The sequence below is a fragment of the Haliotis rufescens genome, unplaced genomic scaffold (genome assembly GCF_023055435.1).
Source record: "Haliotis rufescens isolate VD_foot unplaced genomic scaffold, xgHalRufe1.0.p SCAF_107, whole genome shotgun sequence".
NCBI lineage: Eukaryota > Metazoa > Mollusca > Gastropoda > Lepetellida > Haliotidae > Haliotis > Haliotis rufescens.
The window spans coordinates 478330-483984 of record NW_025963788.1 but is presented as its reverse complement, the minus strand read 5'-3'; the positions used below and the strand labels follow the sequence as shown (position 1 = coordinate 483984).

The window sequence follows — 5655 nt, the reverse complement described above, 5'->3', positions numbered from 1 at the left end:
GGTCACTCACTGTTCATGTATATAAAGGGCAAGTAACATCTAAAGACAATTATCCACCTCTCCATATCTCCCCAGCTCTATGCATGCATCTTCCCATCTCTACACATGCACCTTCTCATGTCTACACATGCACCTTCCCATGTCTACACTTGCTCCTTTAATATCTACACCTGAAAATTCCCATCTCTACACCTGCACCTTCCCATGTCTATACCTGCACCTTCCCATGTCTACACCTCCACCTTCCCATGTCTACACCTGCACATTACCATCTCTACACCTGCACCTTCCCATCTCTACACTCGCACATTCCCATCTCTACAACTACACCTTCCCATCTCTACACTTGCTCCTTTAATATCTACACCTGAAAATTCCCATCTCTTCACCTGCACCTTCCCATGTCTACACCTGCACCTTCCCATCTCTACACCTGCACCTTCCCATGTCTATACCTGCACCTTCCCATGTCTACACCTCCACCTTCCCATGTCTACACCTGCACATTCCCATCTCTACACTCGCACATTCCCATCTCTACAACTACACCTTCCCATCTCTACACTTGCTCCTTTAATATCTACACCTGAAAATTCCCATCTCTTCACCTGCACCTTCCCATGTCTACACCTGCACCTTCCCATGTCGACACCTGCACCTTTCCACTTCTACACCTGCACCTTCCCATCTCTACACTTGCACATTCCCATCTCTACAACTGCATCTTCCCATATCTACACCTGCACCTTTCCACTTCTACACCTGCTCCTACCCATGTCTACACCTGTACCTTCCCATATGTACACCTCCATCTTCCCATCTCTAAACCCGCACTTTCCCAACAGCATACTCGCCATTCCTTACCCTTTGACATCCGCATATCCATCTCTGCACCGACATTTCCCCCCTCCTTCCCCCTGCACTTCTTCATTAATACCCCGCACAACCCACAGCACCACCCCATCCATGCCTCACATCCGCATAGCCCTGTATCTGCACCCGAACTCATCACAAACTGTCAAACCTCCATCTGCACATCCGCACCACAAGCCTCTTCCACCATATGTCCTCATCACTCAATCCGCCCCACCGCACCTCCGCACCACCGCACCTCCGCACCACCGCACCTCCGCACCACCGCACCACCGCACCACCGCACCTCCGCACCACCGCACCTCCGCACCACCGCACCTCCGCACCTCCGCACCTCCGCACCACCGCACCTCCGCACCACCGCACCACCGCACCTCCACACCACCGCACCACCGCAACACCGCACCACCGCACCTCCGCACCACCGCACCTCCGCACCACCGCACCTCCACACCACCGCACCACCGCAACACCGCACCACCGCACCTCCGCACCACCGCACCTCCACATCCGTGCATTCCCATCAACACACACGCACCTTTTCCTATTTACACAAACACCTCCCGCCTCTCCACACCCCAAAATTCCCATCAACACACACGCAACTTTCCACACCCGTACTTTCCCGTCAACACACATGCACCTTTCCATATCCACACCAACACCTTCCCCTTCTCCACACCCGTTCATTCCCGTCACCACACATGCACCTTTCCATATCCACACCAGCACCTGCCCCCTTTCCACACCCGTTCATTCCCGTCACCACACATGCACCTTTCCATATGCACACCAACACCTGCCCCCTCTCCACACCCGTTCATTCCCGTCACCACACATGCACCTTTCCGTATCCACACCAACAGCCCCCCCCCTCCACACCCGTACAATCCCCTCACCACACATGCACCTTTCCATATCCACACCAACACCTTCCCCATCTCCACGACCGTACATTCCATTCAACACACACCCACACCTGTCCATGCCCAAACCAACACCTCCCCCATCTCCACACCCGTACATTCTCATCAACACATACGCACCTTTCCATATCCACACCCACACCTCCCCCATCTCCACGACCGTACATTCCATTCAACACACACACACACCTTTCCATATCCACACCAACACCTCCCCCATCTCCACACCCACACCTCCTAACCTCCACACACATGCTTCCTGCTTCGTGTAGGAGTTAAATTACTGTATACGTTAAACGTGTCCCACAATTGCGCAAGTCACCTCAACAAATGCTGATCTTGTTTCCCCGAGAATACAGTGTGGGCGTCCCAGGCAGGTGTTGGAGCTCTCAGTATTTGCATTTTCACAGAGTGATGGTAGGACCCTTCAATTAGGACCAACTGTAGTTTGTATTTTTAATGGTGTGTGTGAGACGTCTCAGCACAGCTGACCTGTACATGTTTCGGTTGTGTTGCGAGTACTAAAGTACTCATCGAAATGAAAAAAAATGTTTTGCTGGATTTTATAATCGAAACAAAGTATTACGTAGATGTAAATACGAAATAAAAAAAAACAACTGGAAAAATACTAGTCTGGATTTGTTATTTTTATCTCATTACTTAATACAAAATGTACTTTACAGGAAGTAATTTGTAGGCACTTTCAACATTCAAAAATAAAACAAAGTCCAAATTGACATGGCAGAAACAGGCTATAGGCATTATGCAAATTAGCCTGGAAAAAAATTATAAAAACATATAATAAAAATAACAGCTATGTTTATGTACTTCATAATAATGACATGTAAGTTGTTGTTTGAGAAGGGAATATGTTACTTTTACGTTCTGATATTTTGACGATGATTCACAATCCCACAATGCCACTCACAAATCACTAACCACTGACAAATCACATGCACGTGGGTTTCAAGCACCTGTTTTCACCTGTCGTCAAGATGTCATAGGTCATGGATATTCACCTTGATCTACCAACACCTGGTTATGCTCAGTTTCACAATAGTCTGTTGTGTTCATATTTTTAGACAGTTTTACGTGTAAAAAGACATAAAAAAAACATTTGATACGCTGTATTTGTGCCAAGGCCCAATTAGTACTAATTGAGTTGTTTGAATATTTATATATTTTGTATATTAACTGCATTTATTTAAAATCCGTGATAAAAAAAAAAAAACTTTTTTTTTTTCACTTGTATCAGAGCATTGGCAGATTTGGACTTTGTCCTCAAAGCATTATTTAAGTCGAAGAGTGGATGAATTCAGATGTCGTCAGACTACAATAAAAAGGAAGATAGTTTTCATTTCTAAGATAGAATTATATTTAGCAGTTACCTCGATCAGTGATAACACAAGAGCAGGTTTTCCTGGTGGGTGTCAATCACGTTGAGCTTATGCTGTTATGCTGTCTAAACAAGCAAACTGTTTTTAGGGCACATTTTTTTATCTCAATATTGATGCTTTATTTTGTGTGTATGTTTTTAAAAACAAATTGTGAGTGAGTGAGTTGGGTTTAACGCCGCTTTTAGCAGTATTCAATTTATATCACGGCGTGTCAGCTTATTGTGGGAGGAAAGCCCGAAGTGATGCAGCTCTATTTTGTTGGATTTCATGCAAAAGCTATATCATTTTACAAGGTTCTTAAATGCACAGCTAATACATAGTCACGGTAATGAGAAATAAATCTAACTTTTCTCTTCCTTCTGTCAAAAAACTGTTGTGGTGCCTGCATCATAAATGTTCAATCAGGCACATACTAATATTCAGCATAATAAAGTCATTTCTCCGATGTTGTTAACTGGTATTGACCTATCACAACTGCACACATCATGCATTATACGGGAGGAAAGGGAAAGGGAAATATAATATGATATGTATCAACATATATGAATAACACTAGTTTCAAACTGACTCACAACTCGTGGCTCACACTTTTCCCAAAAATATACTGTGCGCATTCTTACAGCGCTATTGATGTAACGCAGTGAGACATACTCTCTGTAAGGCAGGTAGTTTAGTACAGTTGAGGGGGAAATATCGTTCAACTATTAAATGTTGCTGACATCACATGCATCAAGTTAACTGCAGAGTTAGAATCGTCATTTGTAGTGTAATATATATGATAGTGTTAGTCTTATTGTTTTTATACTTCTCTCTCTCTCGCTCTCTCTCTCTCTCTCTCTCTCTCTCTCTCTCTCTCTCTCTATATATATATATATATATATATATATATATATATATGTGGCAGATACATATGATTGTATTATATAGTTATGTAAATATTAGTTTTAAGTCATTTAAGTGTTGCATTGATATTTGTATAATGACAATTGCATTATGAATTGCAGGTGTATTATTTCCGATTTTAACTAATGAATGTATTTTTTTCTATCAACAGGTTTGGTCATTTTTTATACAGGCTATAATTATAAGGACACAGAAGGTTGAGTCTATTATTAGCTCTATAGTTAGTTTCATTCTATCTAATATGATTAAGGGTAGATATGTAGGGCTACCACATTATTCCGTGGCCTGATTTAATGAACACCGATTGGATCATTCAAACTCTTGCCCTCTTTCCTAATTCAAAGCTGCACTTCACAGTCACTCTTTGCACCACCAGGATTGTAATACCATGGAGTCATAAACAAATGCAAATACCTCACAGGTTAGTTTAATATATTACATTGGTTTATGAGTGTGTACACTTTATATGTTATATTTGTATTGTGTGGATATAAATAAAACAAGTAAATTCAACCTTAATAATGGTAAATTTAACCTAAATGTAAATAACACTTCAGTCAGGTTTTAGTGCATTTCAGATTATAGAATCAATACAAATAACTATCAAATAACTCATATAATTCATTCAGGTAATTATATTTTCCCTATGAGTGAATTGTTGCATGTTTGAGTGTTTGATTGACTGATTTCATATATGAGAGGAAGAATAGTGTATATGTGAATGTAAGTACGAATGTGATTTTAGCCTAAGTTGTTTTGATGTGTTCCAGGTGTTGGTAATGATAATATATATGTTGATTTGTAGTTACTGTAGAATTAATGTTGCATATTGTTTACACGGATTTTAGGTACGCTTGGTATATCTGGCTTGGAGGAGCTTGGTGAACGTCGTGTGCACCCTAGTGCCATACACCGGGTAGGAACTATGCTATTTTGCATATCGTATGTTTATGTGATACTGAGTATCACATCTATTCTATTTGATATGCGTATTGCATTAAGACGTCTGTGTCATATTTAATTTGAAGATATTTTGAGGATATGAGTTAATGAAGGAGTTATCTCCCCTTGTTGTATTGTCATACGATCTGTCATTTATGTTTCACCTAATTTGTTTAATAGACTGTAAGCCTCAGGTATATTGTATGACGCTGTATATATTGAATGATATATTGTTTCAGGGTGTGTTTAATTGACCGGGAATAAAACGTTCTCACCCCGTAACCAGTGTCTTGGACTTTTGATGTTGCCTCCACACTAAAATCGGTTATATATATATATATATATATATATATATATATATATATATATATATATATATATATATATATATATATATATCGGGACAATAAATATTATCAGAAGTTATACTTCCTAGTCAACTTTTGATTTTTCCAATCAGGAAACAAATGCTGATTCACACGCAAAACGAAACAGATAAGTAAGAAGGGGAACACACTAGGTGACCACAGTGATACCAACTTCTTACCTAAATGTCATATACCTCATGTTCACATGGTTGTTACCATAAAATAAGGCTCTCCATAAGTTGTTTT

General features: G+C 40.9%; 1 long non-coding RNA gene across 1 annotated transcript; it reads left to right on the top strand.

The window, feature by feature from the left end:
* The first annotated feature begins 4703 nt into the window (after positions 1–4703).
* On the top strand, positions 4704–5323 carry LOC125377946. The gene is made up of 2 exons (XR_007219886.1): positions 4704–5015; positions 5281–5323. It is a non-coding gene; the product is annotated as an uncharacterized LOC125377946 (long non-coding RNA).
* The last annotated feature ends 332 nt before the right edge of the window (positions 5324–5655 follow it).